The 24,877-nt window shown below is 40.9% G+C and overlaps 1 protein-coding gene across 1 annotated transcript in view; it reads right to left on the reverse strand.

Annotated features, from left to right (window-relative positions):
* Cep350 (centrosomal protein 350) overlaps positions 1-14,026 on the reverse strand; it is a 147,974-nt gene extending 133,948 nt beyond the window's left edge. The window contains exon 1 of the mRNA XM_013352491.2: positions 13,652-14,026. The gene's annotated coding sequence lies outside the window, so the exon portion shown is untranslated. The remainder of the gene's footprint in view (positions 1-13,651) is intronic.
* Positions 14,027-24,877: the final 10,851 nt, after the last annotated feature.

Here is a 24,877-nt window from a genome sequence, read left to right on the forward strand (position 1 = left end):
GCTGGTCTCGAACTCACAGAGATCCACCTGCCTCTGCCTCCCGAGTGCTGGGATTAAAGGCGTGCGCCACCATCGCCCGGCTCTGTCACAGATCTTAACCTTAGTTTTTCATTTCTCTTTTGCTCACTTACCTACCAAGATCTTAATTTTAAAATTAATTTCATTGGTTCTTTATGTTATAAATATATTAAGTTTCATCATATTTACAAAAGTCTTTTATCCACAGACTAAATAAACAGAACAGAATTTAAAGGGAGGAGGGAGTAGCTCAGTAGGTAAAGGCACTTGCCACCAAGACTGATAACCTTAGTTCTTTCCCCAGGACCACATGAGAGAAAGAAAGAACTGAAATTTCCAATCTGTCCTCTGACCTCCATATATGTGTGTGGTGAATGCAGCCACACACATACACAATGCACACAACAGAAATGAAATGTAATAAATTATTTTATTCAGTGAGTTATTTACAAAGAAAGTAGAATGTGTTATTTGCAGTGCTGAGAAATTGAACCCAGGGCTCAAACACAACAGGCAAGCACTCTGCCACTGAGATACATTCTCAGTTCCAGTATGCTGAATACTTTTAAACCCCAAATTAGAATTAAGAAAAATTTACCTAGTAAATCCAAATATGTAAAATTTTAAAGTATATTAATTTTATGGGAATTAATTTTCCTAGAAGTAGTTCATCTTGACATAAGCTTCCTAAAAGCAAACTTCCAAATTGTTCTAAAAGCGAGATTCTTTTAAGGGTTAGAGATGAGGCTCAGAGACAAAGTACATGCTTATTTAGGTGTCCTCTACTCAACTCTCACACACAACAATTCTTCATAAAATATATCTTCTTCTGAAAACAGGGGTAGGGAAAAAAATCAGTAAATTTACCAATAGTTTAAATTTTTCAACCATAAAAACTTTAATCACAGTTAACACTGATTGAAAAGAAAGATTAGGGGCTGAAGAGATGGCTCAGTAGATAAGAGCACCCACTACACAGTAAAAAGACATGAGTCTAGAGGTCCCAGCCACCATGCAGGGAGCTGGGCATGGCTGCACATGCCATAAGCCAGAACTGCAGAGAGCAGACAGGAGCGCCAAGGAAAGACCGTGTCTCTAAAGGGAATAAGGCAAGAAGCAAGACACCTGACATCTTCACATGGACATCGCACAAGGTCAGGGACACACACGAGCACAGTTACTCCAAAGCACAAATCTCTCAATGACTTGACAAAATTGTCTTTACAAACATTTCTCTGCCTTAAAATAAAATTAAGTGCAAAAGGTAAAGTATTTTCTCAATGGAAAGGATAACTAGACTAATATTTTTTAAAACTGCATTTTAGTCCATAATTTCTATAACTAATGGCTAATAATACTAATAAAACTTCCTCACCATATAATAATCAAAACACAAAATATACAAGTTAAAGATAGAATATTAAGAGCTGCAAAGGAAAAAGGGCAAGTAACTTATAAAGGTAAACCGATCAGACTTACACCTGACTTCTCTATGGAAACTATGAAAGTCAGAAGGTCCTGGATAGATGTACTGCAGAAACTAAGAGACCATGGGTGCAAACCCAAACTACTATACCCAGCCAAGCTATCGTTCACTATCAATGGAGAAAACAAGACATTCCAGGATAAGAACAAATTTAAACAATATGTAGCCACAAATTCAGCCCTACAGAAAGTAATAGAAGGAAAATCGCAACCCAAGGCATCCAACATTGCCAACACTGCCTACAATAACTCAGGCATATAGCGACCCTTCACCAGCACATCTCAAAGAAGGGAGACACACAAACTCTACTACCAAAAACAATAAGAATAACCGGAGTAAACAACCACTGGTCATTAATATCACTTAGCTCAATTCACCTATAAAACTAAAGCAGTGTGGATAAATGTAAAAAAAAAAACGTTTCAAAATAAATGCCTAATTTACAGTCACTCTTTAATTGCAAATGACTAAATGTCACTGGACAGTGGTGGTGCACACCTTTAATTCCTGCACTTGGGTAGCAGAGACAGATAGATCTCTTGAGTTCGAGGCCAGCCTGGTTTATAAAATGAGTTCCAAGACAGCCAGAGCTACACAGACAAACCCTGTCTCAAAAACACAAAAAGAAAATACAAAACAAAACATAACCCCCCCCCAAAAAAGGGGGGACTGTCTTGTAGTGATATTTTGTTTGTTTTAACAAATAAAACTTTCCTGAAGATCAGAGTGCAGAGCTAAGCCACTAGAGGATAGGCAGTGGTGGCAAACACCTTTAATCCCAGGATTTGGGAGACAGAGGCAGACAAGGCCACCCTGGGCTACACAAGTTGATCCAGTCTCTAAGAGAAACAGTTTATACAAAGGTGATCCCAGCAACTAGGAAAATGAAGCCGGGAGTGGCATGGCTGGTGTAAAGAGGAATTAAGGGTGGGAGGAGACAGGAGCTCACTGCAGTCTGAGGTCTGGTGGAGACAGTGGCAGTCTGGAGATGCAGTCTGAGGAGGCGGTCTAAGAACACGATCATCCTTTTGATTTAGTAGAAGTAAAAGGTCTCTAGTGGCTGGATACACTGTTTCTCTGATCTCTCAGCTTTCACCCCCTAATATCTGACTCCAGGTTTTTAATTAGAACAATTAGAATTTGTGCCATACTATCTAGTAAAACAATTATATAACACTGCATATACCAATTTATTATATTTTAATGACATATTTGCTATTAATGAGAATGAAATAATTAATGATAGCCCATAACACAATGTAGTTTAGGATCACAACTCTATTACATGAGGAACACAGAAATAACATATATGCCATGTAATCCTAGCATTTAACGTACAACACAAACTAAAGTTTCAGTGGTGCTGCAGTGAGGCTAATTATCACCTTAGAGTAACTGGAGAGATGACTGAGTTCAGCTCCCCAAACTGACTTAGGGGCTGGTCAACTATGGACAGTCATTCATTGATTTGGGTACCAATTTCATGGATGTGTCCAGGTAGTTCTAAGTTATGCATTCAATTGTTGTTTTCATGCATATTATATTGTATTTACATCACTTTTTTCCCTTTTTTAAAAAAAAAAACAACAGGTTTATCCATGGCTTTGGGGCCTGCTCTGGAACTAGCACTTGTAGACCAGGCTGACCTTGAACTCACAGAGAGCCACCTGCCTCTGCCTCCTGAGTACTAGGATTAAAAGCATGTACCACCACCGCCCAGCTACATCACTTTCTTATGTCTGTTTTCCAAACCCAAAACCAGGGCAATAATCTTTTCAAAATTACTTTTTCCTGATTTATGAGTTTATTTTTATGAGCATCTTAGAAATATTTAAAAGGGCTGAAGATGTGGCTCAGCGGTTAAGACACTTGCACTTATAGAGGACCTGGGTTTGATTCCCAGCACCTATATGGTGGCTCATAACCATCTATAACTCCTGATCCAGAGGATCCGATGCCCTCTTTTAATTTTTGCCATCAACAAGCACATATGTAGTGCACAGATGTAATGCAAGCAATACTCATGGACATAAAATAAATAAACTTAAAGACTTACTTAAACATTGTTTAAAATGTATCTGTCTAAAAAAGGCTAAGAAACATACTTTCAATGTACTCTTCCATTTGATGGTATTACAGCAGTACTTGAACAGTTGCAGATTCAAACTTGGATCTTGAAACTGGCACTACTCCTAAATTTAGTACACATACCTCTCCTGTTTCCTTACTTCTTGAATGATGAAGGGGTGCTCACTCTGGCAGCACATATATCAAAACTGAATGAAGAAGTACTCTACCACAGTCCAGTACTTCAGTGGTAACATTTCCAAAAGTTCTATCCCTAAGACCTCTTCTTTTCTAGCTCCTTCTTCCCAGGAAAACACAACACATTTTTATGGCACATGTGTATATGTCTATGTATCCACTGTGTCTGTGTGCGTGTGTCTGCACATGCATGTCTGTGTGTGTGCATATGCACATGGAAAGCAGAAGTCAAAGGTGGTGTGTGCCTTATTTTTTGAGACGAAGTCACTCACTGATCCTAGAGCTCATTCATTCAACTAGGGTACATGGCCAGCAAGCTCCAGAATGCTGCTTCCACCTCCCTGAAGCCAGGATTGCATGCACACGCAATGCCTAGCTTTTAATGTAGGTTCTTCATGTTTGCATGGCAAGCACTTTATCAACTGAGCCAGCTCCCCAGCCCTCAATACACTTTTCATAGCATCAGCTATTTCCCGAGTGCTATTATAACTTGCCTAAATTCCTTCTCTGAGCTCTGGACAGATATTCAGAATCCAGCTGGAAACTTCATGGTTTTAGGGAAGTGGCAGTGGTAGGTTGACCTCTAGAGGTCATGCCCACAGGCAGAGCTATATTTACTGGACCGGTAATGAAGCCCACCTACTAAATAGGCTTTAAGTCCAACTTGGTTACTCTTGAGTCTCTCTTGTCCATCACTGTTGTGCTCCATAGGCTTTAAAGCAGAAAAGACATTTCTTTGTTGACATTCCAACGTGGTTAAGAGTAATCTCACAAGCTCCCACCTCTAGATGATGCAAGCCAGTTTCAGATCAGACACATAATGCCTTCTTCTAGGCAGCTAGCAAACTGTAGGGCGACAGATTCTGAATCAGCAGTCTGAGGCCTAAGAACTCTGGTTTACAGGGATCTTGATACACAGCCAGCTTTAAGCAGGATATCTCTAGAGACTACCTTCAGTTCTACTCTTTGAAACCTGAACTTTAGAAAAAACTGATTATTGTATTTAAAAGAGAGCTTCATTTGCAAGAGCTAATCCTGAGAACATGTGGCTTCCAAATAAAAACTTAGCAACATCCCTTGAATTGTAGACCTTTAACACTATGGGATGTGACTATGTAGACAGTTAATAGCCACAGGCACTATGAATTTGTTTTTCCAATTGGGCAAGGGCTAGTTCTAATCTCCATCAGCTATCAGGCAAGTATCCAAATATCCGTTTTGCCTATTAAGATGAAATCAGGCACACTACAAAACTACTTCAAGGTCATTCAGCTAATAAGTACCAGAACTGTAAATTAAATCCAGACCTCTCTCAATGTTTTGAAAGCCTCTAATTTCTATAATGCCTCTTATAACACTGAAATTGCCACCCTCTAGAACATAAATATATAAGATAATCCCTCTAGCCCCCCAATCTCATCATGTTACCTTGTTCATCTACCTAAATCAAATTGTCCTTTAAATGTTTGATCTAGTAACTTCACTGCACTTTAACTTGTTTGGAAATTGCTCTGTGTACCTCAACTGTTACTAAATTTTTCCCAAAGGGCAGGACTTCCTCATAAATTTCTACAGATAAAGTCCTTCATTCTCTCCTCCTATTCAGGGTGGATAAAGTGTTTTAACAAATTTCTTTGGTCCCCATTGCTACTTCAGTTATCTTCCACAGTGATGAAAATGCTTTTCGTCAGTGTAAACCCATGCCATCCATTCATTTAGCAGTATGTGGTGAGTGTCACGCATATAGTAAGTAGGAATACAGCTAAGCAGTAGATGTATGCAGTAAAAAGAAAAGAGGAGCTTCCTGACTTTAAATTCAAAAGGTTATTCCAAATGGAATGATAAGGAAAAACACAGCTTCTATAAGAGCATATCACAAAAACAACTCATCTAACCTAAGAAATATAAAACTGTCATTTAAGCTAGGACTTAAAGGATAGATAAGAGTTCACTAAGATCAAAAAAGAGCTTTCTAGAAAACAGGAAAAAATATATAGACCCGTCCTAGGCAGCAAATAATATGACAAAGTCTAAGAAACCAAAACATAGTCAAGTGTGGTGGCTCTTACCCATAATCTCAGCATTCCTGAAACACACGCAGGAGAATTATGAGTTGGAGGCTAGCCTGCAATAGTATAGCAAGATGCTAGCTAGCTATCTCAACCACTCCTCCAAAATCCCATATTGTTGAAGAAAACTGACCAAAATTTAAAGTTGAAGAAGAAAGGGAGATCAGGGGCTGCAACATAACCGTAAGTTGTGGCTCTCTTTGGTAGAGAGAAGTGCTAGAGATTGAACCGGTGGGTTCAAACATGCTAAGCATCAGCTCCATACGGGTGCTTTTAAAGAATTCAATGTCGGTCACTCCTCTTTATATCCTTGACACTTCTTTAAGAAAACATCCATGATGGAGCTAGAAAACATCATATTGAGTGAGGTAACCCAGATGCAGAAAGACAATTATCACATGTACTCACTCATAAGTGGTTTTTAAACATAAAGCAAAGAAAACCAGCCCACAAATCATAATCCCAGAGAACCTAGACAACAATGAGGACCCTAAGAGAGACATACATGGATTTAATCTACATGAGAAGTAGAAAAAGACAAGATCTCCTGAGTAAATTGGGAGCATGGGGACCTTGGGAGAGGGTTGAAGAGGCCGGGAGAGGCAGGGAGGGGAGCAGAGAAAAATGTAGAGCTCAATAAAAATCAAAAAAAGAAAAAAGGAAGGAAGGAAGGAAGGAAGGAAGGAAGGAAGGAAGGAAGGAAGGAAGGGAAAGAAAGAAAGAAAGAAAGAAAGAAAGAAAGAAAGAAAGAAAGAAAGAAAGAAAGAAAGAAAGAAAGAAATCCCAGCACTCGGGAGGCAGAGGCAGGCAGATCTCTGTGAGTTCGAGACCAGCCTGGTCTACAAGAGCTAGTTCCAGGACAGGCTCCAAAACCACAGAGAAACCCTGTCTCAAAAAACCAAAAAGAAAAAAAAAATAGTACAAGCTTCTTTAACTTCCTCAAATTTATGAATCCTTTTGTGGGGGCTGGAGAGATGGCTCAGTGGTCAAAAGTACTTACTACCCTTGCACAAGACCAAGGTTTGATTCCCACCATCCACATGGCAGCCTGCAACTGTCTGTAATCCCGAGGGATCCAACTCTCTCTTCTGCCCTCCATGGGTACCAGGCACATGTGGTGTACATACATACATACATGCATGCATACATACATACAGGAAAAATGCTCATGTTCATCAAAGAAATAAATCTTCTTTTAAAAGAATATTATTGTTAATCAAACAGATTGGAGTGAATCTGTATGTTTTAAGACAGGATCTTGTTAATTTGCTCAGTCTTGCTTTGAACTCACTAGTCGCCCAGGCTGGCCTTGAACATGAAGCAACCCCCAAATTCAGTCTCCCAATGACTGGGTTTACAGGCATGTATCACTGTACATGTTAAGTGTGCACATACACACACGCACACCATTCTTAAGTGATTCAAAAGTGTTATTCCAATGTCTATTTCACAAAGAAGTTAACTGGCATCTTACAGAAAAACAAGTTGTTTCATTTAAAAGTCAAAATATATGTAAATAGTCCTTTGTTCAGACGTTAAAAAAATCAAAAGGGATTTTTAAAACTTTTATTTAATATGATTTTATTTTGTATCATGTAAATAAAAATTCGAAATGAAAATTAACTTCCAAAAGTTAACTTAGGATGGCTACCTTGCCAAGAGAAAATAGAAATATAATTTCTTTATTTTGTAATTTTGTTTTTCAAGACAGGGTTTCTCTCTGTAACAGCCCTGGTTATCCTGGAACTTGCTCTATAGACCAGGCTGGCCTCAAACTCAGAGATCCCAGTCTCTGGCTTTCTAAGTGCTGGGATTAAAGGCATGCACCACCACCACCTAGCTGGAGATATAATTTCTTTAAAGCTACTACTAAATGACATTTTTTTAAAAGTCTGGTTAAGCTGGGCAGGGTGGTGCATAACTGTAAACAGTCATTGGGAGGCTGAACTAGGAGGACTGCTGAGAGTTCAAGGCCAGCCTGGGCTACACAGTGAGTTTAAAACAAGCCTGAGCAGGTTAACAAGACCTTGTTTTAAACACAAATGCAAATTAGCAAGACTCTGTCTTAAAACACACACACACACACATGCAATCTGGTTAAAATCATGTACGCTGATAAATGAGAATATTTTAAAATGCTTATTTGTTGATAGAAAACAAGAACTTAAGCTAACAAGGAGTCTGTATTTTCAAACATCACCAAATGTAGTGACTTGGATGAGCTGTTCCCCTTAAGTCTTGAGCACCTGAATATTTGGTCCCTGCTGGCAGCTGTTTGGGGAGGATTAGGAGGTGTGGCTTTGCTAGAGGAAGAATGTCACAGGAGGCTTTGAGGTTTTAAAAGACTTGAATCTTTTCACCATTTCAAGTTTGCTCTCAGTTTCTTGTGATATGAGCTCTCAGCTGCTGCTCTAGACACCTGCTACCTGCTACCTCGCTCTACCAGCATGGATTATTTTATCCCTCTGGAACTGTAAGTTAAATAAAACCTTTCTTCTATCAGTTGTATTACTCATAGTGTTTTATCACAGCAATAGAAAAGTCATTAATACAACAAACTATCCGCCTTATAAGAAAGATACAAAGACTATGCTTGGGGGTGCATTGTCGTAATCTGGTTAGTCTGATGACTAAGGTAGGAGGGAATGCTGCACGTTCAGTTCCAACCTAGTCTATACAGTAGACAGGCTAGTCAGAGCTACAAAATGGTCACTATTTAAAAAAAGGGTACAAAGCAGCTAGATATGGTAGTGCAGACCTATAATCCCAGCATTCAGAAGGCTGAGGCAGGAGGACTGCAGCAAATTTGAGGTCAAACTGGGCTGCGTAGGGAGTTCCAGGAAAGCTTCGGTATAGTGTGTGCCCCTATCCAAAATAAGTACAAAGACTCACACAAAACCAATAGTTAAAAAAATCTGAAGTTACCATTTAATTTAGAGTTTGTATGGGGAGAATGGAAAAACAAGCAAAGAAGGTGGATGACTCAGTGGGTAAAGGCATCTGCCACCAACCCTGACCACCTAAGCTGGACTCCCAGGTCCATCACAGAGAAGAGAGGACTGACTGCTGTAAACTGGTCTCTGGCCTCCACATCCTCTCTATATAGTGTGTGTGCATACATACATGCACACATATAAAATGTAATTTTAATTTTTTTTCTTACTATATAACCCCCGGTAGCTTAAATATAGAGCAGGTTGGCCTAGAAGTCACAGAGATCTGTTTGCCTCTGCCTCCTACATGATGAGACTAATGGTGTGTCCCACCATACATGGCCTAAAATGATGATGATGATGATGATGATGATGATGATGATGATGATGATGATGATGATGATGATGATGATAAAAGAATAAAAGAAGTAACTTTGGGAGAAAAGTTACCATAGGAACACTTCACCTATTATTTCTAGATCTATTTACCCAGGTTATCTCAAAAAACCTCACCATTGGCCACATTTTCCTCGCACTTTTGTCCCAATCTCCCCTCTTAAGCATTAAGTTATGCTTAATGACATCTTAAGAAATAAAAAAGTCCCTCCACCTAGCACCCCCTCACTACTGTTTTTCCTTTACAAACCTCTCAAAAATGGTGAACAGATCTGCATTAGAGGCCCTTTCGCCTGCCTCCTGAGCTGCTGCTATGTGGTTTCTGCGCTGACTTCCCCACCGCAGCAACCCTCTCTCACCAAACCCATCTCCTCCACCCACTGGACCCTAGGCAGCAGTAACCATAGCTGACGACTCCAACATGAATCAACTGAACAACCCTCAGATACAGTCAACTGAAGAACTTTTCCCTGATATGTACAATAAAATGGAACATTATATTAATCAAACCATCAAATTAGTGAAGAGAAAACTGTCCTAGAAGATGCAGTAGAAGGAAACTGAGACCATTTTCTCCAAATGGATGAGGACACACCAATGCGGCTGAATCTGAGTTCTACATACCGTGATGAACTCTTCACAGCCTTGCAATTGTTTTACAGTTGTTTGGGATACACATGTTTGTAGGTAAAACAAGTGCCTTTACCCACTGAGTCATCTTATTGGCTCCATCTTATTTTTTTATTAAGTCAACTCATATTACACAGTCTGGACCTCTCCTTGCAACACACAGTGTAGTACAACTTATTTCTCATAAACAACATTATATCATGAGCATTGTTCCATGTCAGTACATAATAGCAATAGGAAGCAGTTACAAAATGCACCCTGTGCTTACGTAGAACACAGACACTAACTCACTTGGTTCTCCCAATAGTCCCATGAGGCAAGGACTATCACTATACCCACCTTATAGGTGATTTTAAGTCGCTAATGGCCGCAGCTGGTATAAATGTTGCAGTTAGGATGTGAGCCTATGAGGTCTGCTGCCTTGCCAATGTGCTGAAGGACACGCTCAGCTGCTTCTCCCGAAGTAAATATAGATTCCCTAAAACCTGCTAACAACTGTGAAGTATCTTACAGCATAAATATACTCTGATTTCAACTCTTCCCTTACCAACAGGTATTTTGGACATTTTTAAATATTTGTTTCCTTTTATTTGTAGTCATGATAAACTTCTTAATAGAATTATTGTTGGGCTTAAAATGTACATAAACTCACAAACATTAAATGGTTATATCAAACATTACACGGGCTTTAAATTTTGACAGGTAATGCCACATTTCTTCCCAGAAAGTTGTTCTACTTTAACTTACAGTCTAATTGCTATTTATTTTTAAGTTAATATGACAAGTAAGACTAGACTCACTTTGAGTTTTTAATTAATAGTGACAAAAAAAAACACCACTAGGTTAATAATAATCACGTTCTGATTTGACAATTATCTGGCACATAAAACAAATGTAGACCTAGAGCTGCTTAGGGGAGTCTTCTTCCAGTATGATGCCAGCTTTCCTACACAGAAAACAAAGGTACTGAACTAACTAGCCTCCAGTAGTCAAGACACCTACTACTGCGATTAACAAAGACCTAACGTTATTCCAAGTAATAATTATAGTACTAGCATAAGTTAGGGTCTTAAAGCTTTTATTTTCTTCAGATTACAGCAACCACAGAGCACCTAGGCAGATCACTAAAGTAGTCAGTTTTCAGGACCCACCTGTGGCTTATTCTCAGAGGCTGTTATTCCCCTGAGACCCAGAAAATTTGAACAGATAGTTGTAGCATAGTCCTAAGAAAAGATAAAATGTGCCTACAAACTAAGAACCAGGTTTTTGTTTTGTTTTGACTTTAAACTATTATCCTGGGACTGAGATGAACTATTATTTATTCGTTATTCTAGTATATGCTAGGAACTAAGTGCACAATAACAAACAGAGGACCTCTGACATCGCAGAACTTTTCATGCCAGATAAGAAACACAAATAATAACCCAAAAATACTCAAAGGTAAAACGAGAAGTTCCACTGAGACTAACAATGACCAACAACAACAAAATTAATGCAGAAAGACACTATGCAATCTTTTCATTCTTTCACCAACATGCAACACTAAGAATTGTATGGCGGGGGCGGGAGGATCAACAAGGAAACGATTTTGCAATCTAACCACACAGCAAAAGTAACAATCAATCACAACTATATAACAACACACTTAACTTTTAAATCAACTGTCCCTATAGTTATGCTACCACTGATCATGTATCTTAAATGTTTTACATAATCAAGTGTATAAAATGAGTAGAAAACCAAAAGTGACACAACTGAACATTCAAATAAATGAATGATAACTACAGGTGAATTTTTTGTTTTGTTCTGTTGGTGTTGCTTACACTTATTGGAGACTGAACTTCCAGCTTCATACATGCTAGGCAAATGCTCTACCACTGAGCCACACCCCCAGATCTTATCTACAGTATCTTAAGAACTGTTCAAATAAAAAGTTCAAATAAAGAATAATGCTTCATTATGATAATTATTATTAATAACAAAATTTTATGAAAATACTAACACCCTTAGAAACTAGGAATCAACATAAGGAACAAGTGTCTTGTAAAAATGAAGGTTTGAAATAATAACAAATAGCAAAAGTATCTAAGTAATATTTAATAAAATATAGCTAATTCTAGAATATTTACAGAACAGCAGCCACATAAATAACTGGCTTTGAGTGTCCATTTCTACAACTTCAAAATAAGAATATTTGTCTACTTTGTTTACAAGATTGCATGAAGACTAATTCATGTATTTGGAAGCATATACCCTCCCCCCCCCAAAGAGGTCAGTTATTTTCAGATAACTTCTCTTTTGCTCTCACTGTAAGTTACAGCAGTTTAACAAACTAAAGTGGTTATATAAGGACTTCACTTCCTTTCTCGTGCCCATGATATAGTGTTAAAAATGAATTAAAAAAAATGACAATCAGAAGAAAAAATTTAAAAAATTTTAATTCATAAACATATTAACACCACAGATTGTTTCTATAGGTATTAATGGCCTTGAATAATACTATACACCAGTCAGAAAAATATCTTTCATATATGTACAAAATTGTTTATAAATATAACTCACTATCACTATTAGTACCAAGTTCTGCTATGAAAAGACAAGATACACGTGCATTTATCCACATATACAATGTATTCTAGAAAGACATTTATATTCTGATTAAGACATACTATGTTGAATGCAATGACAGTTCAAATTTATTGCATTAAAGTTTACCAAAAACCTTATACTTTTATAGGCTTGAGGAAACTTCTAGTACACGTCTAACAATCTTCCAAAGTCACAATCCCATGTTATTAGCAGCACACTGCCTTTTTAAAAAACAGTATTTTAAATTAAGACACTTTTTAATTGGAGAGCAGTTTGCAGTATTTCATCACTGCTTCTTCAAAAAATTTCAGCTGTAAATAGATTGGCTTAGGATAGACTGTCCTTTAAAATTCTTAAAATACAAGCTAAGAGGGTTAGGGTAACATGGCAACACTAACGACTTCTCCAAACTCAAAACAGGAATCACCAGCAAAACAATTAAGTAGACATGATATTTTGTTTGTGCTCTGACAAATAAAGCTTGCCTGGAGATCAGATGGATACCGACCACTATTCCTAACAACCCATTTCCCCCCTCAAGTGAAACATTTGTTACAACATCAAAAACCCATTAAAATTTATATCTATTTGCAACTTCATAGCTTGAAAACTAAAATTTAGGCAAATTTCTGCCTGCATCTGTGACATTGGTTAAGTGTGATTTAGCATATTGGCCTGCATTTTTAAAGAGGGGGAGGGGAGAGACAGTGACAACCTCCAACGTGTAGTGCTCGTTAAATGTCACCCCCTCCCCGCCCAAAACATTTGTGAATAAGCCGGTAGAATCCATTCAACAACTGCTGGACTGGAGCTGATCAAAGTTTTCCCCATACTCAACTTGGAGAATATTACACCCAGGAAAAGGAACAGAAACTGGTCATCCCTGACACTGAAGCTAGTCCCCCGGAATTTCCCAAAATATGCTTCATCTCCAAACGAAGAAGGGACACTTCGGAGACCAAAGGTTAGAGGGTAGTTTAACTCTATGCAGACAAGAGTAGGGGCGAGGTTGGTGAGGACGACACGGGCAGGTAAGCAAAGAAATCTGGTCTTCGGTGGGCACCAGCAGGTCCAGGAGCCCAGGTCTCAGGATGACCCTCCCGGAAAAGTCTCGGAACCCAGGGAGGTTCCCCAGGAGGGCGGCAGGCAGTGCCAGGGAGCCCCGCCCCGCCTCTCTGGCCACCTCAGGGACCCGGGACCGCGGACAGAGGCAGCCGAGGCGGAGCAAGCGTCCGCAGGCTCCGCCAGGTCTTCCCGCAGCTCACCTGAGAGTGTCGCCTCCGCCCTCGGCTCCCACGGTGCATCCCGCGGGGCCTGGCGGAGGGTGCAGTGACGCCGCCCCGACCGGCCCCAGGGCTGCCCGGCCGGGCCTCCCCGCTCCGGGGACGCACCGGGTGCCCGCCTCGCCCCGGTTCCTGAGTCCGCCGGGCGGCAGGGAAGGAAGGAGAGGCGCAGAGGCGGCCTCCTCTCCCCCGCCGCGAGCCCCCTCCCGAGCTGCGGTTCTCCGCAGTCCTCTCCGGCGCAGGTCCGGCCCCGCTCCCCCGCCCGGGAGTCACTTCGGCAGCGGCGGCCCAGTCGCCATTACAGCTCAACAACTGACACGGAGGAGGAGCGGCGCCGGCGGCAGTGGCGGTGGCGGCGGCGGCGGCGCGAGGCAGGGCGGGAGCAGTCGAGGAGGGGGGGGGGGGGGGGGGGGAGACCCGCCAAACCTCGCGAGAACTGTCCGGAGACGGTTCCACAGGAATGCAACCTTGGGTTAGGGCCATGTTGAGTGTGGCCGAAAGGTGAGCGTGAGATTAGCCGAGGCAAGGGAACGCGAGGAAGCCATCTTTGGTGTGGCGCGGTGGGAGCTCGGCAGGACTCGGGAGGAGCCAAAGTCTATCTGCAGAGAGACCACCCCCTTCCCTTTGACGCTAATTGGGCCTTCTGGCTGAGCGTTTCACCCCGGGCGAAAACACGCTGAGAACTTGACAAGGGTGAACCGGGAAATCGGGAACCCGCAGCTTCCTGAGAGTTGATGATGCTTCATCGCTTGTCCAAATAAATCGTCACTCCGTCACTCTAGTCAGTTCAGAGTCACCGCAGCTTTGCGGCTGCTTGCTGCTGTCACGGTGGCAGTCTCATTGGCCCGAGGTTTACAGTTCTGTTTAGCGTGCACGCGGATGGCATAAGATTCCAAAGCAAGCAAAACTACGTTTCCTTTCCATTCGGTATTGTGGTTTGAGAAATCCTCTGGGGTCAAAGTGTTTTCTCTTAGCTTTGTCTTTTTCCAGTCTCTGCATGGTGAATTCTACCGTCTGCCAAGACTTTAAAGGACACACCTTCCGTTAGGTGCTCACTGCTCATAAGCTCTTGTTACTTTCCTTCACCTCCTAGACTCCGATAGCTGCTTTGCCTAGAAATTATTTCTTATCTACAGTGCTGCGATTGTCTTAAAGGCTTCTTTTTCTATATATACCCAGTAGGGCCTAGCACAGTATTAGAACGTTGTAGGTGTTCAATAAGTGTTTGTTAAATGGACCACATCAATAATAGCAGAAGGCAAAAACTGATCCTCTCCGCAGGGAAGCCATGTCTCAACAGGAACTACGTAAATGTACAAAAGTCCTGCATACGTGTAAATGTATGCCCCTCTGCAAAGAATGCGAAATGTGGTAAGAAAAACATTTGATAAGTGAAACCGGGCAAGTGAGAAGAATTAGTAAGTAAAGAGACTTGCCATCAACCTTGACAAACCTGACGGCCATTCCTGAACCCCGAATGGTGGACCACGATAGCCGATTCCCTGACCTCCACAGGAGAGCCTTAGCATGTGCAGGTGCACAAGAATACATGCATACAAATATACATACATACATACAATAAAAAGAAAAGTGAGATTTAGCTTTTCCCCTACCTAGTTATTTTATAGACTATATCCGATCACCTTATTAAGTAACTATACTCACTTTTTTAAAGGAAGAAATGGGTTCTGAAACACTATTTGACCAATATTACAACATCAATAATGGGTTTAGAATCTCCTTTATTCCAAAGATTACTATACTTTTCCACCTCCCAACAGAAATGAAAAAGGATTTCTGTTTGTGTCAGCAACATTGCCCCTCTGCTATCAACCTATACTCTTCACTAGTCCCCTTTTCTCTCTCTCTCTCTCTCTCTCTCTCTCTCTCTCTCTCTCTCTCTCTCTCTCAGACAAAGCCTTGCTGGTAGCCCAGGTTGGCCTGGAACTCACAATCCTCCTGCCTCATCCCCTGAGTGCTAGGATCACAGACCTGCACTACCATGCTTAGATAATCCCTCTTCTTTTTGATATTCTGTGGCTTCTTTTACTCCCTTGAGAGGTATTGGCTTTCAAGTACATCAAAGTCTATACCTTTTCCTCCCAGTTTCAGGAAAGCAATTAGTCTCATTCATAATGATTAAACAAATGATTAAAGCAGTACTTCCAGAGGTTGTCCCTGCCCTGCCTCTACCAGCCAAGGTAAGACTAGAGAAAACTCCTGTCTCCGCTTGTGTTATGATTGTAGGTGGGATGCTACACCCACTTGGCTTTTGGAGATCTGAGCACCATGGCTTAGGCTAGTACATTAAGTGCATTACCCTCTGGGCCATCTCATTAGCCAATATTTAGCATTTTTGATCATGTGTTATGTCAAGTAACATCTTATCTTCTTTTCATGTGTTAGTTATTTTAACTCTTATACAACTTTAATGAGCCACACCCCTAAAGAAAACTGGCTCTCTGTTCTCCAGAAGTCATCAGCTGTCAATAGCTCCTCATTTAGGGGGTGGAGGCTCCTGGATGTCTCCCCGCTACATGCTAGAATATTATTCGTGGCCAGTCGTTCTCAACCTTGCTAATGCTGTGACCTTATAGTATACCTCTTCATATTGTGGTGACATTATGTGATGATAGAGGTTTGTCAAGGGGGTTGCAAGTCACAGGTTGAGAACTGCTGGTTTAGGTAATTTAATGTCTTTTTTATGTCTCAGTTTCCACCTCTGAATAGTGGAAATTGTAGTGTATCTATAATTTAGGGTTGTAAAGGGGACCCAGGATTCAATTCCTATAACCCATATGATAGCTCACAACTATCTGTAACTCCAGTTTCAGAGAATCTGATGCCCTCTTCTGACTTCTGTGACACACACACACACACATGCACGCATGTGTGTGCACACAAATGTAATAAATACTAAAAAAGGAAAAAAGACCTGATACCCTTCCTAAATCTGATAAAGGAGAAAGTAGGAAAGACACTTGGAAACTGAGCTTATGCACACTTGAAAGAATTTCCTGAATAGGACCACATTGTTCAGGTATTAAGACCAACAAATGATAAACAGGACCTCAAGAAACACCAGAGACTGGAGAAATGGCTCAACAGTGAAGAGCACTAGTTGTTCTTCCAGAGGACCCTGGTTCAATTCCCAGAACCTGTGTAGTGGCTCACTATCCACAACTCCAGATCCAAAGTGTCTGACGCCCTCTCCTGGCCTCTGTGGGCACTGCATGCTTGTGCACCGACCTACTACAAGCAAAACACCCATACATATAGAATAAAGCAGAAAAAAAAAATTAAAGGACACCATCATTTGTGTGGCCACCTACAGAATAGGAAAGAAAATAATTACCAGCTAAATCTGACATAAAGTTAGCACCTAGACTATACAAACAGCTAAAAAAAACCTACACATCAAGAAAGCAGGCAACCCAATCTAAGAAAATGAAACATGAAAATAAGAAAGTTTCCAAAAGATTAAAAAAAATGGCTAGAAAATATTTTGCTTTTTTTTAATGTTCAACATATTTTGCCATCAGAGAAATGCAAATTTGAGATTTTATCTTACTCCAGTAGAATAGCTATGATGGAAAAAAATGCTGGTGTGGATGGGGGAATAGCACTTATTCACTGCTGGTAGAAATGTGAATTGGTACAGCCACTATGGAAATGGGTGTGGAGGGGCCTCAGAAAGTTAGAGATATACCACTTGACCAGCTGTCTTATTCTCAGGCGCATATTCAGATGATTCTGTGTTCTACGACAGAGATACTTGCTTATCTGTGTCCATTGCTGTTATGCTCACAACAGCGGGGACTGTAAACTACCTAGATGCCCATCAGCATTTCAAAGGATAATAAAAATGTGGTATATTTACACAATGAAATAACATTCAGCTTCCAAAAATGAAATTATGAAATTTGCAGGTAATGAAGCTATAAACAATCATTCTGAGTGAACTAACTCAAACCCAGAAAAAAATTACATGTTTTCTCTTTGTGGATCCTTTTTAGATTTTTAGATTTGTGCATTTCATTTGGAATACCCATGGAGGTCAAAAAACTAGTAAGGGGGTGGGAGTTTCCACGAGGTGGGAAATAGAAGGCAAGGGTCTAAGGGAGAGGACGGGGAATGAGACAGGAAGGGTTAGGTGGGTGGAGTGTGAGAGGGCAGAGTGAAGGTGGAGAGGGAGCTAGTACTGAAAAAACCTTTGGGGAAAGACGTATGGAAGCCCACTATTGTGGGAACCTCAAAAAGCCTATGTGTACATATATTTTTTAAAAACCTTTTAGAGTTACCCTATGATAGTAACAACATCCCTGCCAGACACCACAGGTGAACAAATAAAAAACCCAGTGCCAGGAGTGGGTTACCTACTTGGGGTTTATTTGGCAGTAGTGTCCCATAGACTCCCAAACATTATAGACTATTGTCATTGATCTTGGTGATCCTCCAGGTCATGACATGAAGACCTACTGCTGAAGGCAGTACATGTTTGAATCACAGAACACGGAGAAGGCAGGTAGGAGCTGACGTGAACGCTTCAGCTCTACTGACTAGCTTTCACAGTGATGGAAGGTGCAATGCACACCCCGGAGGAGAAACGTTATCTCCATCTTAGCCAGCTGTAAACCTCATAAGCTACGAGAATGACCAGCTTGGCAAGATATGTCCACCGGGGCAATAGTGACACAAATGTCAAGGGAGTAACCAACAACTTTCTGATTGGCATTAAGGGCTGCTTCATAAGATGGAACCTATGCTTAGCGTTGTTACTGAGGCCAAGAACCTGAAGCTCAATAGGTCATAGGGCATAGGGGAGGGACTGCTGTTATTCTGCTAAATGGACATAGCACTAAGCTGATTGATTCTTAATGACATATTGCTATACCAACAGATTAGTGTATCTCTCAACCCTCATCAGAGAACTTTCTTTTAGCAGTAGATGGTGATTAACACAGACCCACAACTGGTCAAGGGCAGAGGATAAGAAACTGCAGAATGTGCACCCCTAAATGAGACATGTGTGCCATACCCCCTCCTCCTAAGGCTAAGAGATCACCCCAGAAGGTGAGATGGGAAGATTTTAGGAACCAAATGTGGCAACTGTAAGAAAACAGTGCTCTGCACTCTTGAACTCACAGCAGTTGTGACAACGGGCACAAGACCTAAGGAGGCGTGAGTCACACAAAAATCAAGCATGGAGGTGGGAGGTGGACATGAAGTCCCATCCCCAGCTAAGGAACTATTGGCAATTAATAGCTTATGGGAGAGAAACAGTCAGTTTTCTTTGAGTGTATTACCCTGGAAAGTCAACCATGCTCCAGTAGATGGCCCTACACCCAAGAAATATATGTGCAGCACAAAATGAACACAGTAGGTTGTGGTTTTGGTTTTGTTTTGTTTTGTGTTTTCCAAGACAGGGTTTCTCTGTGTAACAGTCCTGGCTGTCCTGAAACTCACTTTGTAGATCAGGCTGACCTCGAATTCAAAGATCCACCTGCCTCTGCCTGCCAAGTGCTGAGATTAAAGGCATGAGCCACCACTGCCTGGCTATATTTTGCTTGTATGTGAATATGTGTATAAAATACCTTTAAAGAGGTACAGAATGTAGAGAGAACCCGCCTTTTGGGGGCGGGACGGCCTCGGGCAAATGTTTACTGATAAATTGGGGCGCGCAGATGCTACGGCCTGTTTCCTGTTTCCTGTTTCTGTGCATCGCTGGAACTCCGGTTGCGTGAGTGTGCTATTTACATTAAAGTTGTATAAACTTATACCAATTTGTCTGTATTAATCCGATCCGCCTTCAACAGAAGAATGTTAACGATGGCTAAGTGTAAAACAAAGTCAGTGGTCAGGGCTAAGAGGAAGACTTAGCAGCCATTCTCCTTTGAACTTTTTATTTTTGAGGTATGTTCATTTTATTTTGTGTGTATTTTACCTGTATATATGTCTGTGTGTGCTTGGTGTCTGTGGAGGTCAAAAGAGTGCACCAGATACATTAGAAGTGGAGTTATCAATAGTTGTGAACCACCATTTGGGTGCTGGAAACTGAACCCAAATCTTCTGCAAGAGCAGCCCTTAACTGCTGAGCCATCTCTCCACCCTTCTTTGGTACTTTTGAATTTAGGCTGTATGTGTAGTCAGATTTTTCTTTGGGCCGCCAGCTCACAAGTAACAACACGGAGACTTAATATTAATTATGAAAGCTCAGCCTTAACTTAGGCTTGTCCAACTGGCTCTTATAACTTATATTAACCCATTTATATTAATCTATGTTTCACCTCATGGCATTTTACCTTTCTTTCCTGTTCTGTGTGTCTGACTCGTTTGGAGTCTCCCATCTAGATCCATTTCCTCTTTCTTTCTCCCTGGAAATACCACTTATACCTCCTGCCTACCTATTGTCTGTTCATCTTTTTATTATACCAACCAACAAATACATTATCACACAATGTACAAATATCCCACAATACATGTGTGTACCTTACATTTTGAAGAAGTTAAAAAAAATAAAGAGAAATTTTAAAAAATGAGTATGTTTCTTTAAAAAGCAAATCCAGGGAAGGGCCAGTGAGGTATACTCAAGGAGTAAAGATACACTTGAGTTCAATCCCTGGATCCCACATGGTAGAAAGAACCAACTCCCTCGGGTTGTTCTCTGACCTCCACATGTGTGCCAAGGCACACATGCATTCACAAACATATACATGTACACACATACAATAAACAAACAAAAAGTTGTTTTTAAAAGAACCCAAGAAAACCAGGCATGGTAGTTCATTACTGTAAACCTAGTACCCAGGATATAGAGGCAGGAGAAACCTGGCAAGTTTGGGGGCAGACTGATGGTCTACACAGCAAGTTCCAGACCAGCCAGGGTTGCAATGCAAGATACTGTCTTTTCAAAAATCAGAGGAAGAAAAAGAAACCTAAAGAAAAACCTTGACTCTAAACATTTCCCCAGCCTGAGGTAAACACCATCACTCTCCAGTTGTACCAAGCAGGTACCAGTGTTTTTGTACTTCAGGGCATGATAGTTTATGCTTGCCATCCCAGCACCTGGCAAGCGGAGCAGGGTGGATCAGGAGTTCAAGGTCAATGTGTATCACCTGAGACAAGCAAATGTACTGGGGATGTGGCTCGGTGACAGAGTGTTTGCCAAGCATACACAGGTCCTAGGTCCAATCAGTACCCACAAAAACAAACAAAAAGAATTCCTTTGAGTTCCTTCTAATAGTTCCCAGCTTTCTCCATCCCTTGCTTTAATCCCTAGGCACAGCAGAAACTAAAACCAGGCATCTATAGCTAGGGAAACAGTCCAGAGAGAAAAATTAACTAACTAATTAAACGGCAGATCACCCCTTCTCCTTAGAAGACAACATAACTTCAGGAAATGCTGACTGGGGAAGACAGTAGACTTTTGATTGAAACGTTGATTAATCTTTTAACCTAATGAGTTAACAGTTGAAAACTAATATGATATAAGATTTTCTACTTCAGGCAGAAGATGTGGCTTAGCAATTAAGAGAGCATATTGGTTTTTCTAGGGGACTTCAGTTCAGGTCCCAGCACCCACACAAGATGAGTTATACACCTCCAAGTCCAGCACCAGGAATCTGAGACCCTCTTGCAGCCTCTGTAGGGAAACCAGCACACTCGCAATAGACCCTCACACAGATGAACATGCACACACAACTTTATTCTGAAAGATCTATTAACTGAAATTGATCAGAAAAGCCATAGGACCTGCTAGAGTCATTCAGGAGAGACTGATCTCCCTCAGGGAAGAAACCGAGAAGGGTACACTGAGAAAAGAAAATAATATAAAAGAGAAGAAATGAAATGAAAAGAGAAAAAAAAGGGCTTTTACTATTATATTCCTGAGCCTTATTCAGAATGCAAGAATAAGTGCTCTACCAAAGAGAGAACCAAAACAGGTGAGCTAGCTGAGTGATGAAAGAGACAGGAGTGCAGAAAGTTAGCTAAATAATAGAATCTCAAATAACATCTCACAGGACAAGAATGGAGGGATAGGATGGTGTGGTGGTTTGAATGAGAATGATCTCAATTGGCTTGTATGTTTAAATGCTTGGGCCCCAGTTAGTGGAACTGTTTGGGAAGGATTAGGAGGTGTGCCTTGTTGGAATACCTATAGACTTGTTGGAAGAGGTGTGTCACTGGGAGTGGGTTCTGAAGTTTGAGAAACCAATGCCAGGTGCAGTGTCTGTCCATCTATCTATCTATCTATCATCTATCTATCTATCTATCTATCTATCTATCTATCTATCTATCATCTATCATCTATCTATCTCTGCCTGCAGATCAGGATGTAAGCTCTCAGTCCAATGCCTGCCTGCCTACCTGTCACTGTGCTTCCTGTTTCAATGATAATGAACTAACCCTCTGAAACTGTAAGCAAGCTCCCAATTAAATGATTTATTTTATGGTAATTGCCTTGGTCATGGTGTCTCTTCACAGCAACTGAACAGTGACTAGAACAGGTGGAAAAGAGAAAAGATTTAGGTAGGGATGACCCACTTTAAGAGTGGCAATGAAAGGAAATGGCAAGTAAAAAACTGAAGATTAGCAGCTACCGCTCAAAACACCTAAAACTGATTGCAAAATTTGGCAAGATGTACTACACTATTAGCAATCAGAGAAAACTAAAACTGTAATAAGTGGCCGGCAGAACGGCACAGAGCCTAATAACCTGAGTTCAATTCCTGGACCCACACAATGGCGAGGGAAAACTGACTGCCATGAATTGTACTCTGATCTGCACATGTGGGATTCTGTGGACACAGACACACACACGCACACACTAAATATTTAGAAATTAAACAAGGGAGCTGGAGAGATGGCTCAGCGGTTAAGAGCACTGCCTGCTCTTCCAAAGGTCCTGAGTTCAATTCCCAACAAGCACATGGTGGCTCACAACCATCTGTAATAAGATCTGGTGCCCTCTTCTGGCCTGCAGGCATATACACAGACAGAACATTGTATACATAATACATAAATAAATAAATAAATAGATAGATAGATAGATAGATAGATAGATAGATAGATAGATAGATAGATAGAAATTAAACAAGTTCATACCCACTGAGTTGCCAAAAAATGAAAAGAAAACTTACTCACTTTGGATCAATGTGTCACTTTGTGCGACTCTGGAGATTGATGTGGAGGCATGAGGTAAAGTTGACTCCCTGATTCTGGTTCAACAGAATGGTCTATAGTCTCCAACTCTTTGTTACTGGACCCTAACAAGATAAGAAGCTTATTCGAGGAGAGAAATCAACTCCATCACTAAATCAGCTACATTCGCTGTTCAAGGAAGCTGATTCCTCCCCCCTCACCTTCATGAAGGAAATCATGTGTTGGCTTATATCCTGACATATGTTCCTTATCTTGGCGCAGTTTTGAATTAAATAGTTCACAGCCATAAGGCTCCTTATGCGCCATAAGTTTCATAAGGAGGCAAGTATAAAATTTTTTTTAATCATTAATAATTGCAAGAATTAGAAGCACCATATCCATCAACAGGGGAATAAATAAGTAAGCCAAAGAATGTCCATACAATGAAACGCCAAGCAACAGAGTTAATAAACGGAAGGGTAAATCTCACAAATATAATTTTAAGAAATCAAAATAACTAATTCTAGCACTCTGGAAACTGGAACAGAACTGTCATAAACTTGAGGCCAGCCTGGGCTACAGAGTAACACTCTGCTTCAAAGGCAAAAACAAACAACAGATTTCAGGATACATATGGAATAAAGCCAGTTCCATAAAGCTTCAAAAGGTAGACAGTAGGGGGCTGGAGGCTTGACTCAGCAGTAAAGAGAGCTTGCTGCTCTTCCAGAGGACCCAGGTTCAATTCCCAGCACCCACATGGTAGCTCCCAACTGTCTGTAACTCCAGTTCCAGCAGTCTGACACACGCACACAGACCAACATGCAGGTAAAACACCAAAGCACACAAAAGAAAAAAGAGTTTTAAAAAAATGTAGACAACACTGGTATAGGTAATTTAGGAATGTGCATAAACATAGTAAGTTTTTCCCTTAGTTTTTGGGACAATCTCCTGTATTCCAAGTGGGCTGTAAATGCACAACGTGACTCAGACTGACTTTGAACTCCTGATCCTCCTGCCTCTGCCTACTGAGGCTTAATCACAGGCATGAGTCACTATACTTAAAGAGTAAAATATTTTTAATGCTAATGAGTAAGGAAAGACTGAATTCAAAAAGGTGAGAACCTCTAAGGTAGTAGAAGGGAAATTAATATAAGTGTGAACACAGTTCAGGCTGATGATTGAGCCTCGTACAAGCACACTACCAACTAAGCTGCATCCGCCAACCCTCAACTGCATGGATCTCAACCAGTGATAAATACACAAAAGCCTTGGTTTTGGTTTTGGTTTTTGACAGCTTCTTAGTTTCTAAACTATTAAATTATATATTAAAAATGAATTAAAAAAATTTTTAGAGACAGCATCTCGTACAGTAGCCCAGGGTGTCCTACAATTCACTGTGCTGTCCAGGTTGGTCTTTAGCTTGTGATAACTTTCTTGCCCTGGTCTCCCAAGGGTTGATATTACAGCCAGGCATGACCCACTCAATTTGGATCTAAACATAAGAATTATAAAATATGTCCAGGGAATGGGAGGAAAAATAGCCAAGATGGAAAAATGGAACAGAAGAATGTAACTTCAGTTAAGGCTTTTTAGTTTCCTAACACTGGACAACAGAGGACGGTAATTTTATCAGAGCTGGAGATCTAAGACAAAACATCTGTGACTTTCTTGGAAGTAAATTAGTCAGGAGGCGGAAGGAAGGGATGGTGAGGTGGGATAAGTTCTGTCCATCCTGTCCCCCAGCTGTGATTCACTCTGCCTCGGCCCCTCCGCTGCTTGGCTTCCAGAAAGGAAGGTGTGTTAGTGTGCAGGCAGCTTGAGTGTGTGTGTAGTTTTTCGTGTAAGCAAAAGCTTGAAGGGCCGTGGATTATGGCTCAGCGGGAGAGCACGCGCCTAGGATGAAGGAGACCCTGGATTCAATTCTCAAGCATGACAAAACCAACCAACCAACCAAAAAAAAAAAAAAAAAACAGAAAGCAAACCACACCAGCAATCCCCTGAGCAGCTGGCTTCCTAAGGACAGGGACCCAGGCTTGAGTCCCCTGAAACTAGGGTTACAAACAGTTG

Source organism: Microtus ochrogaster, assembly GCF_000317375.1.
Source record: "Microtus ochrogaster isolate Prairie Vole_2 chromosome 6 unlocalized genomic scaffold, MicOch1.0 chr6_random_2, whole genome shotgun sequence".
In the NCBI taxonomy this organism is placed as follows: domain Eukaryota; kingdom Metazoa; phylum Chordata; class Mammalia; order Rodentia; family Cricetidae; genus Microtus; species Microtus ochrogaster.